The 20,170-nt window shown below is 41.3% G+C and overlaps 1 pseudogene; it reads left to right on the top strand.

Annotated features, from left to right (window-relative positions):
- Positions 1–722: 722 nt before the first annotated feature.
- The window catches only part of LOC115156465 (G-protein-signaling modulator 2-like), a 30,380-nt pseudogene continuing 10,932 nt past the window's right edge, over positions 723–20,170 (top strand).

The raw sequence follows: 20,170 nt of genomic DNA on the forward strand, positions 1-20,170 counted from the left end.
TATTTTTTTAGGGGGTGAATCCTCACTCTTAGGTTGTGACTGTGCGTGTAACCAGAATCATATGCCATCCGACCCCATTTGTCACTAAGGAAACGGGTGGCTCTTGGCCAGGTCATTTGTAACAGAGCGAGAACCTGTCATAATATCAGATGTCAGAGACAGCATCTTGCCTGATGGAGATGGGGAGTTGGGGAAGTCTTCTTGGTCACCACAGTCAAACTCCAGGGTAAGATTAGATAGCGCTTGTGTCTGTTGAAAGAAATGGTTACAAGTTGTACAACATTTCCATTGAGATTTTTTTTTTTTAGATTGTTTAAAAAGTGACAATAGTATGAAGGTTATTTAAGTCCATTTAACAGAACAAAGACGAGACCATTGTAGAGTCCATTGTAGAGTCTCATCTGATCAATGAAGTTTTCTGCATAGTCAGCAGTTTATCATATTTAGCCTCAAAGAGAGATATATGAGAGAGATATGTTATGCATGAAGAATGTGTGACTCATTTGTAGAGTGGTTTACAGGCAACTGGCCCTCTGAACCCACCTAACCCTAACCCTCTCCCCTAAACCTAATGATGCACCAGTCCTGGGATGGTCTCTGTCTGTTTGTCCTGGTCTCTGAACACGTAGAGCCTCTATGAGTGCTGAATAGAGTCCTCCATCACCCTGTTGATCACCTCCAAAGCAGAGGACCTACCCAGTGAGGACTCGGGCCTGGCGAAGATGGGGGGCCTGGAGAAGATGGGTGACTGGCTGACAGGTCTCACTGGACCGCTGGTACTCTTTGAGATTTTCACCTTGGAGAAGTCAGGGAGCAGGTAGTGGACTTCAAATCAAAATCTAATTTTATTTGTCACTTACAGTGAAATGCTTACTTACAAGCCCTAACTAACAATGCAGTAATTTTTGCAATGTGTGGGCGTGAGTGATGTGAGTATAATGGTAGGTTTGTGTGTGAGCAGTGCTTGACAGGAGCAGGAGCTCACTGGAGCTGAGTACCGGCACCTCAAATGTTCTACTGCTTGAGTTCCTGCACCTCTTACAGAATATTGGCTTAAACTATAGCAGTCAGTAGTTCCTGCACCTCTTACAGAATATTGGCTTAAACTATAGCAGTCAGTAGTTCCTGCACCTCTTACAGAATATTGGCTTAAACTATAGCAGTCAGTAGTCCTGCACCTCTTACAGAATATTGGCTTAAACTATAGCAGTCCAGTAGTTCCTGCACCTCTTACAGAATATTGGCTTTAAACTATAGCAGTCAGTAGTTCCTGCACCTCTTACAGAATTTGGCCTTAAACTATAGGCAGTCAGTAGTTCCTGCACCTCTTACATGAATATTGGTCTTAAACTATAGCAGTCAGTAGTTCCTGCACCTCTTACAGAATATTGCTTAAACTATAGCAGTCAGTAGTTCCTGCACCTCTTACAGAATATTGGCTTAAACTATAGACAGTCAGTAGTTCCTGCACCTCTTACAGATATTGGCTTAAACTATAGCAGTCAGTAGTTCCTGCACCTCTTACAGAATTTGGCTTAAACTATAGCAGTTCCAGTAGTTCCTGCACCTCTTACAGAATATGGCTTAAACTATAGCAGTCAGTAGTTCCTGCCTCTTACAGAATATTGGCTTAAACTATAGCAAGTCAGTAGTTTCCGGAACCTCTTACAGAATATTGGCTTAAACTATAGCAGTCAGTAGTTCTGCACCTCTTACAGAATATTGGCTTAAACTATAGCAGTCAGTAGTTCCTGCACCTCTACAGAATATTGGCTTAAACTATAGCAGTCAGTATTCCTGCACCTCTTACAGAATATTGGCTTAAACTATAGCAGTCAGTAGTTCCTGCACCTCTTAGCAGAATATTGGCTTAACTATAGCAGTCAGTAGTTCCTGCACCTCTTACAGAATATTGGCTTAAACTATAGCAGTCAGTAGTTCCTGCACCTCTTACAGAATATTGGCTTAAACTATAGCAGTCAGTAGTTCCTGCACCTCTTACAGAATATTGGCTTAAACTATAGCAGTCAGTAGTTCCTGCACCTCTTACAGAATATTGGCTTAAACTATAGCAGTCAGTAGTTCCTGCACCTCTTACAGAATAGTGCTTAAACTATAGCAGTCAGTAGTTCCTGCCACTCTTACAGAATATTGGCTTAACTATAGCAGTCAGTAGTTTCCTGCACCTCTTACAGAATATTGGCTTAAACTATAGCAGTCAGTAGTTCCTGCACCTCTTACAGAATATTGGCTTAAACTATAGCAGTCAGTAGTTCCTGCACCTCTTACAGAATATTGGCTTAAACTATAGCAGTCAGTAGTTCCTGCACCTCTTACAGAATATTGGCTTAAACTATAGCAGTCAGTAGTTCCTGCACCTCTTACAGAATATTGGCTTAAACTATAGCAGTCAGTAGTTCCTGCACCTCTTACAGAATATTGGCTTAAACTATAGCAGTCAGTAGTTCCTGCACCTCTTACAGAATATTGGCTTAAACTATAGCAGTCAGTAGTTCCTGCACCTCTTACAGAATATTGGCTTAAACTATAGCAGTCAGTAGTTCCTGCACCTCTTACAGAATATTGGCTTAAACTATAGCAGTCAGTAGTTCCTGCACCTCTTACAGAATATTGGCTTAGAACTATAGCAGTCAGTAGTTCCTGCACCTCTTACAGAATATTGGCTTAAACTATAGCAGTCAGTAGTTCCTCGCACCTCTTACAGAATATTGGCTTAAACTATAGCAGTCAGTAGTTCCTGCACCTCTTACAGAATATTGGCTTAAACTATAGCAGTCAGTAGTTCCTGCACCTCTTACAGAAATTGGGCTTAAACTATAGCAGTCAGTAGTTCCTGCACCTCTACAGAATATTGGCTTAAACTATAGCAGTCAGTAGTTCCGGCACCTCTTACCGAATATTGGCTTAAACTATAGCAGTCAGTAGTTCCTGCACCTCTTACAGAATATGGCTTAAACTATAGCAGTCAGTAGTTCCTGCACCTCTTACAGAATATGGGCTTAAACTATAGCAGTCAGTAGTTCCTGCACCTCTTACAGAATATTGGCTTAAACTATAGCAGTCAGTAGTTCCTGCCCTCTTACAGAATATTGGCTTAAACTATAGCAGTCAGTAGTTCCTGCACCTCTTACAGAATATTGGCTTAAACTATAGCAGTCAGTAGTTCCTGCACCTCTTACAGAATATGGGCTTAAACTATAGCAGTCAGTAGTTCCTGCACCTCTTACGAATATTGGCTTAAACCTATAGCAGTCAGTTAGTTCCTGCACCCTCTTACAGAATATTGGCTCTTAAACTATAGCAGTCAGTAGTTCCTGCACCTCTTACAGAATATTGGCTTAACCTATAGCAGTCAGTAGTTCCTGCACCTCTTACAGAATATGCTTAAACTATAGCAGTCAGTAGTTCCTGCACCTCTTACAGAATATTGGCTTAAACTATAGCAGTCAGTAGTTCCTGCACCTCTTACAGAATATTGGCTTAAACTATAGCAGTTCAGTAGTTCCTGCACCTCTTACAGAATATTGGCTTAAACTATAGCAGTCAGTAGTTCCCTGCACCTCTTACAGAATATTGGCTTAAACTATAGCAGTCAGTAGTTCCTGCACCTCTTACAGAATATTGGCTTAACACTATAGCAGTCAGTAGTTCCTGCACCTCTTACAGAATTTGGCTTAAACTATAGCAGTCAGTAGTTCCTGCACCTCTTACAGAATATTGGCTTAAACTATAGGCAGTCCCGTAGTAGTTCCTGCACCTCTTACAGAATATTGGCTTAAACTATAGCAGTCAGTAGTTCCTGCACCTCATGAGCTTTCCTCTTACAGAATATTGGCCTTTAACTATAGCAGTCAGTAGTTCCGGCACCTCTTAACCAGAATATTGGCTTAACTATAGCAGTCAGTAGTCCTGCACCTCTTACAGAAATTGCCTTAATACTATAGCAGTCAGTAGTTCCTGCACCTCTGACAGAATATTGGCTTAAACTATAGCAGTCCAGTAGTTCCCTGCACCTCTTACAGAATATGGCTTAAACTATAGCAGTCAGTAGTCCTGCACCCTATACAGAATATTGGCTTAAACTATAGCAGTCAGTAGTGTCCTGCACTCTTACAGGAATATGGCTTTAAACTATAGCAGTCTCGTAGTTCCTGCCCTCTTACAGAATATGGCTTAAACTATAGCAGTCAGTAGTTCCTGCACCTCTTACAGAATATTGGCTTAAACTATAGCAGTCAGTAGTTCCTGCACCTAAATATAAACAGTACCGTCACACAAAATCAGCACCAGCACCTATTTCAGTCCAAGTCAAGCTCTGTGTGTGTGTGTGTGTGTGTGTGTGTGTGTGTGGCCTCGCCTACAGCATGTGGGTGTGTGTATGAGTGATGTGTGTACGAGTGGTGTGTGTATAAGTGGTGTGAGAGACTTGATAAACTTGCTCTTCAGCATAACGAGTATTTGAAGATCCAGTTTTAGAAGTTCAAAAGCATGAGACTAAGCTGCATGCAGTCGGTATAAGTGCAATTCTATTAGGATAACTAAACTGATAACATACCTGTACATAGCCCATCTATAAATGGCACAAACAATTACCTCATTCCCTACTGTATTTATTTATTTTGCTCCCTTGAACCCCAGTATTTCTACTTTGCACATTCACCTACTCCAAATCTACAATTCCAGTGTTTTTTAATTGCTATATTGTATTTACTTTACCACCGTGGCCTTTTTATTGCCTTTACCTCCCTTATCTCACCTCATTTGCTCACATTGTATATAGACTTGTTTTTGTACTGTATTATTGACTGTTTGTTTTACTCCATGTGTAACTCTGTGTTGTTGTATGTGTCGAACTGCTTTGCTTTATCTTGGCCAGGTCGCAGTTGTAAATGAGAACTTGTTCTCAACTTGCCTACCTGGATAAACAAAGGTAAAATAAAAAATAAAATAAAGGTTAAATTAAATAAAACGAATCTCTATCCTGCTGAGAAGTCTGTGCAACCTCTCAAAACAATCAACCACAAGACTTGCTGGCAAGTTATCAGCGTATACCTGTTGTACCCAATGAAACTCACCTGACCTGTCCCCAATCTCATCTATTTAGAATGTGTTATATGCTACACAGCATTGTTTCTTATGGGATCTTCAAGTTCTGACATAACCCACCAGTTACGTCTGCAACATTGTTTCAAGATCTAAAGCAGTCGAATGTATGTGGCTTCATCAATAATGTACATTGTATCACGTCTGAAATTGACGTGCGAGGGGAGGATTTTGATCGCTTCAGTAAACTCCTGAAACCTGAAAAAGTATTGGGGAGCAGCGAGCTCACTTCACTCTCTTCCTTCCCTGCTGCTGACAAACGCCGAGCTTTTGAAAGCACCTGTGTGTTTTGGCCAACTTCTCAATTCATGCAAACAATATTAACTTAGCCTGTCAGTTTGCTAGCAGCTATCCACATTTTATTAACAGCTAGCTACTGTCTAACGTTCTGCAACAGTGGCAGTGCAACTAGACAGGCTCCTACTTTTTCAGGCAGTCAGTTTACTTAGTTGACTTACTAGTTTTCAACCCCCCAAACTGAGACGTTTGCATTAGTAAATTCCATTATTGTCGAGAATGAGTCTTTGTTTTATTCTTCGGATTATTGCATATTTTGCTAACACACTTGACACCGTGAAGCTGCATGAGGATGACGTGTTTACTCACTCATCCTATAGTTGAAATTCATTATTGAAATCTCATTGGTCCACAGACGGGTATTACGGGCGTGGCTATCTTTGAACCTGTTCCGCTGATTGGCTACTGGACTAACAAAACAGAGTCGACTCATCGAAGTTTGCCAAAAGTTTATTGCTAGTTATGTTAGCAAAGTGGCGAATTTATAAGCACATATGGCAATAAATATAACGTTTTATTATAAAGTTGTAGAATAAAACTGACATTTTATTTACCGTCCGAGTCGAAGTATCGAAACGGGGAGTAAAACGCATTGTTCGAACTGGACCGCCTAACGTAAGTGGACTAGACTAGCTGACGTTAGCCAGCTGAGCTAACGTTAGCTACGGTTACAGGTTGTAAAGGCTCTCTGGTTGTGTACCCATAGCTTAGCCCTCTAGCTATAAGCTAAATAAATAGCTATATGGTTGTGGTTGTAGCTTGCACGTTTGTTAGAACTGGCTTGTTGGCTACCAAGTTAGCTAGTTAGTTTTTTCAGTTGACTTGCTGATCAAATCTCTCAGTTCACTATTTGGGGAACGCCTTAGCTATATTCGTCAAAATAAATATAAAATATATATATAATTTGTTAATCAAATGTTATAGGCCTATAGCCATATCTCGTGTGTGCACAATATCTACAGTTTACTAACTTAGTTAGCTTGTTACTGTAAAATTGCTGTGTTAAATTGTCTTTCTTTTCTAGCCTAAAACAAGTTCCAGTGTATTTTTCTGGGAAATCATGGCATGACTTCATCTCTTCTGGGAAATGAATAAGGGAACAAGCAAGAAAATGTGAAGACAACAGTAGAAGGACATTCAGCTATTGATAGTAATCTATATCACGTGTATCTTAAAAAAACAAATCGGGCTTCTCAGAGTCCCAATCCCGCTAGCAAGCCAATCTCCACACTGAATCATTTCAGGTGAGGGGTGCCTCTTTCTAGATCTGTCCCCTCTGTTTTGATGGTGATTTGCTGGCTGCATTACTGTGCTCATGCATTATTATGCTTTGGTGTTTCCGGGTTTGCTTGGTTAATGAGAGGCTGTGGACTGGTTAATGAGAAGCTGTGGACACAGAGTGAATAGACCACCCTGTGAGTACATTAAAGATGAGCTCATGATAACAGTTCTGTGTGTGATGTGGGAGCCAGCCTCCTATCAAGCTGTTCTTTCAAATGACTGCTTTTGTTGCCACAGCTGCACTGTAGTCGTATATCACTTGTTCTATTAACCACTACGTCATAGTCGCAGACAGACAGCTTTGTCACCGACTCAGACACATACAGTTGAAGTCGGCAGTTTACATACACCTTAGCCAAATAGGAGCAGACTCCTTTCTGAGAATGTAGGCTCCTCCTTTACGCCGGTGAAAAGAATCAGGGAAAAGGATCTCTGTCTGACTATCAGTGAGCTGGTGTAACTGAGTCAGGTCTGTAGGCCTCCTTGCTCGCACATGCTTTTTCAGTTCGGACCACACATTTTCTATAGGATTGAGGTCAGGGCTTTGTGATGGCCACTCCAATACCTTGACTTTGTTGTGTTTAAGCCATTGTGCCACAACTTTGGAAGTATGCTTGGGGTCATTGTCCATTTGAAAGACCCATTTGCAACCAAGCTTTAACTTCCTGACTGATGTCTTGAGATGTTGCTTCAATATATCACACAATTTTCCTCCCTCATGATGCCATCTATTTTGTGAAGTGCACCAGTCCCTCCTGCAGCAAAGCACACCCACAACATGATGCTGCCACCCCTGTGCTTCACGGTTGGGATGGTGTTCTTTGGCTTGCAAGCCTCCCCCTTTTTCCTCCAAACAGAACGATGGTCATTATGGCCAAATAGTTCTATTTCTGTTTCATCAGACCAGAGGACATTTCTCCAAAAAGTACGATCTTTTGTCCCCATGTGCAGTTGCAAAACCGTAGTCTGGCTTTTTTATGGCGGTTTTTGGAGCAGTGGCTTCTTCCTTGCTGAGCGGCCTTTCAGGTTATGTCGATATAGGACTTGTTTTACTGTGGATATAGATACTTTTGTACCGGTTTCCTCCAACATCTTCACAAGGTCCTTTGCTGTTCTGATTTGCACTTTTCTCACCAAAGTACGTTCATCTCTAGGAGACAGAACGCGAGTCCTTCCTGAGTGGTATGACGGCTGCGTGGTCCCATGGTATTTATACTTGCCTACTATTGTATGTACAAATAAACGTGGTACCTTCAGGCATTTGGAAATGATTCCCAAGGATGACCAGACTTGTGTAGGTCTACAATTTATATGTCTTGACTGATTTCTTTTGATTTTCCCATGATGTCAAGCAAAGAGGCAGTGAGTTTGAAGGTAGGCCTTGAAATACATACACAGGTACACCTCCAATTGACTCAAATTATGTCAATTAGCCTATCAGAAGCTTCTAAAGCCATTACATAGTTTTCTGGAATTTTCCAAGCTGTTTAAAGGCACAGTCAACTTAGTGTATGTAAACTTCTGACCCACTGGAATTGTGATACAGTGAATTAATTAAAAGTGAAATAATCTGTCTGTAAACAATTGTTGTAAAAATTATTTGTCATGCACGAAGTCGATCTCTTAACCGACTTGCCAAAACTGTAGTTTGTTAACCTTTTACGGCTAGGGGTTCCGCTAGCGGAACATTTCGACAACATCCGGTGACATGGCAGAGCGAAAAAAAAAAAAAAATTAGTAATATTTAACTTTCATACATTCACAAGTGCAATACACCAAATTAAAGCTTAACTTCTTGTTATTCTAGCCACTGTGTCAGATTTCAAAAAGGCTTTACGGCGATAGCAAACCATGCTATTATCTGAGGACAGCACTCCATCAAACAAACGCATAACAATCATAATTCAACCTGCCAGGCGTGACACAAAACTCAGAAATAACGATATAATTCATGCCTTACCTTTGAAGATCTTTTGTTGGCACTCCAATATGTCCAATAAACATCATAAATGGTCCTTTTGGTTCGATAAATTCCGTCTTTATATCTCCGAAATGTCTATTTATTTGGCGCGTTTAATAAAAAAAAACAGGCTCCAACTCGCGCAACATGACTACAAAAAATCTAAAGTTACCTGTAATCTTGATCCAACATTTCAAACAACTTTCCTAATACAACTTTAGGTATTTTTTAATGTAAATAATCGATTAAATTTAAGATGGGATAACTGTTCAATACCAGACGAAAACAAAGTGGAGCGAGCTTCAGGTCGCGCGCCCCAACCACAACAGTACACTAGACTTGACCCTCGTTTCTGAACAGCCATACCACTTCATTACTCAAAAGAAAAACATCAACCAATTTCTAAAGACTGTTGACATCCAGTGGAAGCGATAGGAACTGCAAGCAAGTGCCTTAGAAATCTAGATCCACAGAAACCCCATATGAAAACACTGTCACCTCAAAAAAACTCCTGAATGGTTTGTCCTCGGGGGTTTCGCCTGCCAAATAAGTTCTGTTATACTCACAGACATAATTTGAACAGTTTTAGGAAACTTTAGAGTGTTTTCTATCCAAATCTACCAATTATATGCATATCCTAGCTTCTGGGCCCGAGTAGCAGGCAGTTTACTTTGGGCATGCTTTTCATCCAAAATTCAGAATGCTGCTCCCTATCCTAAAAAAGTTAACAAGAAATTTGTGGGGTGGTTGAAAAACTAGTTTTAATGACTTCAACCTAAGTGTATGTAAACTTCTGACTTCAACTGTACATTACACACCCATTTGGTGCACAATACTAGAAAGGTTTCAGTTCACACACTGGCAGCTGTTGATTGCTAATTATAAACATATGTACAGGAATGTATGGCAGACTCCTCACGCACAAACAAAAGCAGGCTTAACCTCTCTAGGGGGTGTGGCCAACATCCAGTGAAATTGCAGAGAGTGAAATTCAAAAATACTCAATTCAAATATTTAACATTCTTGAAAATGTGTTATACATCAAAATAGTATCTGTGAAGTAATGTTTTCCCTCTACAGTATGGGGTTAATTTTCAGAATGAGAGAATTAGGTGAAAACGTGGCATTGCTTGTTAAACAAGTGAATTCAGGGCTCAAGTGTAGCTAGAGCTGGCTTAACCCTTGTGTTGTCTTAAGGGTAAAAAATGACCCGACACAATGTTTAGCAGCAGAGAACCGCCTAAATTATATTTTTTCACTTGAAATTGATGACTTCCTAGAGTGACCTCAACATTTAGAAAAAGTGAAACATCGCCTTTGACCACCAGGGTACAAGGCATACAAAGTAATTTTTGGCCCGGCAGTTATAATGAGAAATTGAGATTGTGTTCTACTGATTGAACTCAGCCAGCAGCTCCTGAAGAGGAAGATCACCATGGTTGGCACAGTTAGAAAGAACAAGCCTGAGCTCCCCCCTGCACTCCTTGCAAAAAGGGGGAGGAGGCCTTCTCATCAAAGTTTGCCTTCACCCCCACCACCACTCCAGTTTCTTACCTCCCAAAGAGGAACAAGAATGTGGTCCTCCTCAGCACACTGCACAAAACGGCTGAGATCAGTGATCGTGAGGACAGCAAGCCAGCCATCATCCTGGACTACAACCACAACAAAGGAGGCGTGGTCAACCTGGACAAGGTGATTGGAACTTACAGCTGCAGGAGGATGACTGCCCGCTGGCCCCCTGGTCATCTTCCATAACATCATTGATGTGTCCCTCATACATGCCTTTGTGATATGGAACAAGATCAACCCTACCTGGATGCCTGATAAGCGGAACAAGAGGAGGGTGTTCCTGGAGCAGCTGGGAAAGGCACTTGTAACCCCACACATTCAAAGAAGGGAGTGCCTCCCCCGCACAGCAGCCTCTGCAGATCTTGTGAAAAGCTGTTCAGGGAGCTGAATCTTGTCCTGATCCACCTGAGGCTGCAGCTGGGGCAGGCAAGAGGAGGAGATGCCAATTCTGCCCCCCAAAGAAGGACTGGAAAACATACTATGTGCTGCCACATGTGAGAAATACATCTGCAAATTCCATGCGCACACACTTGCATACTCCCCTACATGTGCTAATTAGAGTTGATTGATTTGTTTTTCACATTTTTGTTTTGTGTCTATCTTATTTGTTTATACACCTTGTGGGTGGGTGCTATGGTTAAAAAAATGGGAGAAGACTAGTATTTTGTAGTTGAATTCCTCATTGTACAGTATATAAGAATATATCATTATGTTGCCAAAAAACAGTTTATTGTTTCCCTTCAATAAATGCATTCAAAACTACTCTGCACATTTCTGCTACTTTCTTAGGCAATACAAGTGCTATCTCTTGCAAAACATTTTTTTACACCTATGCAGTACTTTTAGTAATAATAAACCTCTACTTTAGTAAAGAAAACAATTGACAGGGTGTCTGTAATAACTAGTCTTGTCCACTGATTTGAAATGCAGTCTTTCTGCATTGTGAAGAGGGAAAACCAAGATATTAAAAGTTTGATGAATGACAGGTTGTTTCTAAATGCAGAATAGATTTTGGGTTTAAAATTCAATTAAGCTGCTTTTATTTTAGTGAATGCGGGTCATTTTTACCCTTAGGACAAGGAGTATACAGAATGTTAAGGACTATATACAAGGGTTAAGCTGGAAGCCACTAGAGTTGAAAGGAACACCACACACTTTCCCTCTTTCTCACTTCTTCAATACAGTGGATAAAAAGGGCTATGCCAGGTGTACTCTCTGCCTGAAAGAGATCAATTATTCCAACAAAGGGTATCATGCTGTATTCACAACGCAACAAGCAGCTTGACAAAGAGGTCTGTGGCGAACCATCCCCAGGTTGAAAGTAGATTACTCCTGGATTAGAAAAGTGATGATTCACAACAACCAAGTCTTTGAATAATCTTTGTGAATGTCATTTAGATACAGGCGTTGCGATACTACCTACTATCAGAATATGCCTCTTTCTATTATCCACCAATGAATATTAATATGCACCTGCAGCATACATTTGAATACCGCTTACTGTTTTTTATATTTGTAATAATTGTGCTCTTGACACTTAGCTGGTAGTCTAATTTGGTTTCAGGAATAACCTGTTAATTAGGTCTACTCCTTACTAGTAAAACGTGACCTGTTAATTAGGCCTACTCCTTACTAGTAAAACCAGACCTGTTAATTAGGCCTACTCCTTACTAGTAAAACCAGACCTGTTAATTAGGCCTACTCCTTACTAGTAAAACGTGACCTGTTAATTAGGCCTACTCCTTACTACTAAAACGTGACCTGTTAATTAGGCCTACTCCTTACTAGTAAAACGTGACCTGTTAATTAGGCCTACTCCTTACTACTAAAACGTGACCTGTTAATTAGGCCTACTCCTTACTACTAAAACCAGACCTGTTAATTAGGACTACTCCTTACTACTAAAACCAGACCTGTTAATTAGGACTACTCCTTACTACTAAAACCAGACCTGTTAATTAGGACTATTCCTTACTAGTAAAACGTGACCTGTTAATTAGGCCTACTCCTTACTAGTAAAACCAGACCTGTTAATTAGGCCTACTCCTTACTACTAAAACCAGACCTGTTAATTAGGACTACTCCTTACTACTAAAACCAGACCTGTTAATTAGGCCTACTCCTTACTAGTAAAACCAGACCTGTTAATTAGGCCTACTCCTTACTACTAAAACCAGACCTGTTAATTAGGACTACTCCTTACTACTATGACGTGACCTGTTAATTAGGCCTACTCCTTACTACTAAAACGTGACCTGTTAATTAGGCCTACTCCTTACTACTAAAACGTGACCTGTTAATTAGGACTACTCCTTACTAGTAAAACGTGACCTGTTAATTATTTCTACTCCTTACTACTATAACCTGACCTGTTAGTTAGGACTACTCCTTACTACTAAAACCAGACCTGTTAATTAGGCCTACTCCTTACTACTATGACGTGACCTGTTAATTAGGCCTACTCCTTACTAGTAAAACCAGACCTGTTAATTAGGACTACTCCTTACTACTAAAACCAGACCTGTTAATTAGGCCTACTCCCTTACTAGTAAAACCAGACCTGTTAATTAGGCCTACTCCTTACTACTATGACGTGACCTGTTAATTAGGCCTACTCCTTACTACTATGACGTGACCTGTTAATTAGGACTACTCCTTACTACTAAAACCAGACCTGTTAATTAGGACTACTCCTTACTAGTAAAACCAGACCTGTTAATTAGGACTACTCCTTACTACTATGACGTGACCTGTTAATTAGGACTACTCCTTACTACTAAAACCAGACCTGTTAATTAGGCCTACTCCTTACTACTATGACGTGACCCTGTTAATTAGGACTACTCCTTACTAGTAAAATGTGCGTCTGGAAAGAGGCGGCCTACTTTATCATGTGGGAAAGGACGGCAGCGTTTGGTCTTGTGCTGTTGGCGTTCCTCATCTACGACTACTAAGGCTTTCTTATCACTGTACTAACAATGGATTTCCACACCGTCGTAACTGGTGGTCTTTTTTCAAACTTCTTTCGTCAGCCAGGCTACTTTACCTACTTCTTGCTAAATAATAAAAGTTGAATCAATTTGCATTATAATTATCTTTGCTGTGGTGATACATGTTCTCTTTTCTCTACCAATGATTTGCATACAGTATATTACATGTATCTGTGGTGATTGGGAAAAATCCTCTCCTGTTTGTCTGCTTGCCTAGGCTAGCTGTATCTTCACACTTAAGTAGACCCTGAGCACTAATGATTGAGTCATTGATTGACAGCTTGCGTGTGGTGAGGGGTGAACATATCCACTTCTGTCCTGCCCTGCGTGTGCACGCTGTTTAGTGGGTGTTGCCAGTTGTCGCGTGGCCAGAATGAAGCTTCACACAGAGCAATCTTGTGTTCTCTTCACAGAAGGCTGCCGAGGAGAGCTGTAGGTGGCACTGACAAGGCAAGCCAAAACTCAAACAGTAGGAGAAATGCAGCCTCGTGGACTGACGGGCAACTCTGTCTGAGGATCTCTGGTCTGGGGCTGTGGTCATGTCTCTAGACAGGACTAACAGTTCAAGGACAAACAACCTTACATAAAAAGGGAATATTAGGATTTTCCAACAACTCTTGTTGTGAAGGTTCAGACCACTTCTCCTAGGTCCAGCAGATGTTTTTGACTTTTAGTTTTTCATTATCACAATTTTTCGGATTAACTGGGATCGTCCCACTTATGACCTTAAATGGATTCTGTTGGCTCTTTGGTTAGCATTCAAGATGAGGACCAGTCCCTATCGTGTCCGATACAGGTAGGCAATACCCCCCCAGCATTATACTGTCACTGTCTCAATCGTTGGTCAAACATATGTTGTTTCATGTACGGCCTAGATTGGGTGCTTTAAACTTCCCTTCATTGAAGTTTATTTTATTTTTTAAGAATTGGAACAAGAATTTAACAACAATGATCAGTGTAGGATTTGACACAGTAGACCATGTAGTCTAGATCTCATCCTGATGTCTCAAAAGTCTGTTGCATGGGATGAGATCAGATTTTCCAGAGCTTTCAGGTGTGAATTGTAGGCTACATTTCCCTCTTCTTCCATTTTAAGTGGAGTTGAGACAGAGGGATGGTTTGGACTATAGACTGACTAGTTGAGTGGTTCCTGTTCCCATGTTTGTGGTAGACTGCAGGTCACTGTACTTTCATAGGTGTCACCCAGCACCTGGCCCAAGGTAAAGGGCACCGGCAGGTGTGACCTGGGGGAAAAAACAGCAAAAACCGCTCCAGGCTTCTCAATCAATATTTAACAAGCCTCTGAAACATTCATGATGATTTGCTTTGTATTTCTAGTTTCCAAATGAGATGATTCCACTTCTTTTGAAAGGAGTGGAGGGACATCTGTTTGGTAGAAGACACCATGGTTGTATGTTCAACCATCTTCACCTCCACCTATAGGATTTATAGGTATTTTCCTGGTCAACCATTTTAAAATGCATTTGAGCATTAATGCGGAGGTGACAATTATGGCATATGTTCTCAAACGCTTCAATGTTAGTATTGAAGGTAGGCCTAACTCCTAGTCAAACCTTGTACGTTTAATTGAATACTTAAACCTCCTATTAGAGCTGGCACAAAGAACTGAAATGATCAACGACCATACTGAGCACTTATCGCAGGCATTTAGCTGATATTGTTCATTATGATAAGTAGCCTATACTAGAGAAGTGTGAAATGACATAAGTTTGCTAATATGAGTGATTGTTAATGGACAATTGATGGCTACAACCATAAAACTAGAAGTAGTAGTTTTAAAATAAATATTTGTTATAACGTATCGTTCTATTATGGTTATCACAGTCAATTCAGGCATATGATCGCTATATGGATTTTTATCGCTATAGTCCATTTGCCCAGTTTTGTACCTCCTAGCCAGCTGAATCTCAGACAGAGACCTTTAACAAAGCTCTCTGATGCTCCCAGCAGCTTTGTAACAGGGCCTGTATAATCACTGTAGGACCCACTGTAGTAATTCCAGCCAGGTGACAAGGCCTAGAGAGAGACAAGTAGATTACCTCATGTAACGCTGACAGTAGATTTTCCCCTTTTTATCCTTAGGGTTTAGCCTACTTTATGCAACCGTAGTGTGTGGCATGCAAAATATGGTCGTTGGTGACTTGTGGGAATGGAAGGGAGATCTTTTCAATGTTTTGGGTAAAATAATCTCAGTGAGACATTGAAGAGCGTAGGCTACCTCAGCCCTTGTCCGGAATGTGTTTAGCTCTCGACTGTTGCACAGGAATCATCTTTAAAACCCAGTGGAAGCTCTGTAGATGCCACTCAGATGTACCATGTGCTGTTGTAGGGGAAAGAAACCCAGGTATGGCTGTAGTGTGTGTGTTGGTTAAAATAACCAAATTAGGTTAAATCCAGGATCTGTCACTGTACAGTACAATCATTTATTGTCATTTTATCTGCAAGACTTGATACCGGTTCATTGAAACATTGGTCAGTCTGTAAACAGTAAACACATTTTAAAATACAGTAACAAAACTATAGATGTTTTCCTTCAATATCAATGTTATAACCTTTTATCTATAAAGTTTCATAATGCATACAATGTGTTTAGTAGGTCAGATCTATGTCAGTCAGTATTCTGTGAGAGCTTTCTAACCGAACACCTGGGTGGGCGGGGGAGCACTTGATAGAAGAACGGAAAACTGAACTAAAACAACATGCATGAAAACGTCATCTCTAACAAAGGGATGGATGTTTATGCAGTAGAAAACATGCATGAATACAGTTCATCTCTAACAAAGGGATGGATGTTTATGCAGTAGAAAACATGCATGAAAACAGTTCATCTCTAACAAAGGGATGGATGTTTATGCAGTAGAAAACATGCATGAAAACAGTTCATCCTCTAACAAAGGGATGGATGTTATTGCACGTAGAAAACATGCCATGAAAACAGTTCATCTCTAACAAAGGGATGGATGTTTATGCAGAGTAGAAAACATGCATGAAACCAGTTCATCTCCTCTAACAAAGGGATGGAGTTATGCAGTAGAAAACATGCATGAATACAGTTCATCTCTAACAAAGGGATGGATGTTTATGCAGTTAGAAAACATGCATGAAAACAGTTCATCTCTAACAAGGGATGGTAGTTTATGCAGTAGAAAACTGCATGAATACAGTTCATCTCTAACAAAAGGGATGGATGTTTATGCAGTAGAAACATGCATGAAAACAGTTCAATCTCTAACAAGGGATGGATGTTTATGCAGTAGAAAACATGCATGAAAACAGTTTCATCTCTAACAAAGGGATGATGTTTATGCAGTAGAAAACATGCATGAATAACAGTTCATCTCTAACAAAGGGATGGATGTTTATGCAGTAGAAAACATGCATGAATACAGTTATCTCTAACAAAGGGATGGATGTTTATGCAGTAGAAAACATGCATGAAAACAGTTCATCTCTAACAAAGTGATGGAAGTTTATAGCAGTAGAAACATGCATGAATACAGTTAATCTCCTCTAACAAAGGGATGGATGTTTATGCAGTAGAAAACATGCATGGAAAACAGTTCATCTCTAACAAAGTGATGGATGTTTATGCAGTAGGAAAACATGCATGGAAAACAGTTCATCTCCTCTAACAAAGTGATGGATGTTTTTGCAGTAGAAAACAACATGCATGCATGAATACAGTTAATCTCTAACAAAGTGATGGATGTTTATGCAGTAGAAAACATGCATGCATGAATACAGTTAATCTCTAACAAAGTGATGGGCGTTTATGCAGTAGAATACACAAGATAGTAAAGAGACTGTGTAACAATTGAAGCCAGGCTGAATGAATATCACTAATCTGCTCCTAATCTGTTAATCCACCTGCCTCTGTGGATGCTCCTCTCTGACCCTGTCTGGGGTTAAAGTGACCGAAACACCCAGAATGTTACAGCACCCTGAGCGTTGCAGATCCAATGTCTTGCTCAATCCCTATTCTACACAGCAGAGAACCATGCCTGTAGACAGTACACTTCTGTCTGAATGTTCTGTAAACATTGAGCCCACTGAATAGCCCAGTCCTCAGCGGAGCTGTCTGCCAGATTGCTGCATATTGTACTGTAGTGACCACGTAGAGAGGAAGTCAGCCCTAACCATAACAAACAAACCCTGATAAACCAAGGCTATTGTCCTCAGGGCTAAGAAGGAAGTAGCCAAACAAACTCCACATTCACAGTCTGATGGAGAGTGAGAGGGATGCTTGTCATACGTTTTTTCTGCTTTTATAACTTGAACATTTAGGCTAATGGGTAGCTTTGGTTTCTGGTTGATTTGAACTTTGGGACGTTTAGACTCAATAAACTTGTTTTTTTTTGGACCAGACTATATTTTCTCCTGTCTGTGCCTACTGAACGCCACCAGCTCCGTGGCCCTCTAATCCTATCTTCTACCTAAAGCGTTCTTCCTGCTGCCCCCCTGTAGGATGGAGGCGTTCTTGTCTGGAGCTGGCCCTGGAGGGGGAGCGGCTCTGTAAGGTGGACGACTACAGCGCAGGGGTGTCTTTCTTTGAGGCGGCCATTCCAGGGTGGCACTGAGGGACCTGCAGGTGCTGAGCGCCATCTATAGCCAGCTGGCAACGGCTCACTTTCCACCTGCATGATTACGGCAAGGCCTTGGCGTTCCACCATCATGACCCTCACCTGGACCAGGTAGGAACACCCCAATCACCAGGCGGAAAGATACGCCCATCACCAGGCAGGAAAGCAATACGCCAATCACCAGGCAGGAAAGAATACGCCCAATCACCAGGCAGGAAGATACGCCAATCACAGGCAGGGAAACCCAAATCACCAGGGCAGGAAGAATACGCCCAATCACCAGGCATGAAAGATACCCCAATCACCAGGCAGGAAAGAACATAGCCCATTCACCATGCAGGAAGAATACGCCCCATCACCAGGCAGGAAAGAATACGCCCATCACCAGGCAGGAAAGAGATACGCCCATCACCAGGCAGGAAAGAATACGCCCATCACCAGGCAGGAAAGAATACGCCCATCACCAGGCAGGAAAGAATACGCCCATCACCAGGCAGGAAAGAATACGCCCATCACCAGGCAGGAAAGAATACGCCCATCACCAGGGCCGTATTAATAAAGCTTCTCGGAGTAGGACCAGGTCATTGTTCCCTTTATCAGCATGACCTCACCACATAATTCTGCTGTCTGGACATAAGCATTTTGCAATTTAAAGTAGATGAGCTTTTCCGTCCCAAGATGACATTTTACGATGCCATTCTCAGGACCATCAGGGACCAGCAGGGAGAGGCTAAAGCCAGTGGTAACCTAGGCAACACGCTGAAGGTGTTGGGTAGGTTTGATGAGGCTTTGGTCTGCTGTCAGAGGCACTTAGACATCGCCGTGGACCTGCACGACAAGGTGAGATTGATTAACTCATTTGCGGTTTATTCCGGTGTTTAAATTCAGCGGTTAAAAAAAAATAATAATAATACGGTTTGGAATTGACATTGCCTCTGTTCTTCTGCCTCTTCGTTAGGTGGGGCAGGCGAGGGCGCTGTATAACTTGGGAACGGTATCATGCCAAAGGCAAGACCATCTGTTGGAGCGAGCGGAGCCTGGAGAGTTCCCTGAGGAGGTCATGACTGCCCCTAAGGAACGCGCGGATACTATGAGTGAGTTAGTGTGTTCATGTGCCTTACTTCTAGTACTGTAGAGTAGAAATAAAGGGATATGTCATTATATATATATATATATACACACATACACATACATACACACACACACCACACACACAACCACACACACACACACCCACACACACACACACACACATACACATACACATACATTACATATACATATACATACACATACACGTTTCAATTAACAGGTATGCTATCACATTTTACAATGTAGAAATAGTCAAAATAAGAGAAAACCCTTGAATGAGTAGGTGTGTCAACTTTTGAATGGTCTGTATTTTAAACAATGTTTATTTTTAACGGTTTGTCTGTATTGTCAGAGCAAACTTATCCATAGTGAAGGAGCTTGGAGATTGTGCCGCCCAGGGCCGAACATACGGTAACCTTGGCAACACACACTACCTGTTAGGGAGACTTCCGGAATGCAGTGGCCTCTCATGAACAGGTAATTACAATCTGATCAACGTTTATAACCTATCATTAAGTGCTGGATTCAATCAAAACTGCACTGCTGTAGCATATAAAAAGCACACTTACCCTATGGCCAAACAGAATAGTGTGGTTTATGTACTGTAGTAGAAATACCAGTTAGACTCCCTTCACTGGAAGATGAGCAGTAGTTTGTACACAAAGGAACTCCAGAAACATTACTGAGGCAGTTTTGATTAAGTTCAGCCATTTGTCAGATATATTATGTTTTCAATGGTGCTCTGCAGTTCATTATAATGTCCTGTATGGCTCATTTCAACCCAGAAAGACTGGAGGTAAACATATGCCACAATGGAAGACTAGAGTCGCTGGATGTACCGAGACCAAGGTGTTGTAATATATGTGTGTGTGTTTTCGTCCATTTCTTTCCCAGCGCCTCCAGATTGCCAAGGAGGTTTGGCGACCCGCTCGCAGAGAGAAGGGCCTACTGCAACCTGGGGAACGCCTATATCTTTCTGGGGGAATTTGAAGTGGCAGCCGAGCATTACAAGTGAGCCAAACCCCAGCCCAACCATTCATCTTCTCTTAATGAAGTTCACTCCCCTGAGAAAACAACACTTCTTTCAGTCTGGAGGGTGTAACACTGTTAACACCGTAGGGTTTCAGGAGAGAGATGGCAGCAGCCATGCCTCAAAGGACACAATGTCAAGAGAGCCAGAAACACATTAGTTTGTGTGTGTGTGTGTGTCTGCATGTGTGCATTCATATACTAAACTAAATTTCAGGAACAGAGTA

The sequence above is a fragment of the Salmo trutta genome, chromosome 21 (assembly GCF_901001165.1).
Source record: "Salmo trutta chromosome 21, fSalTru1.1, whole genome shotgun sequence".
In the NCBI taxonomy this organism is placed as follows: Eukaryota; Metazoa; Chordata; class Actinopteri; order Salmoniformes; family Salmonidae; genus Salmo; species Salmo trutta.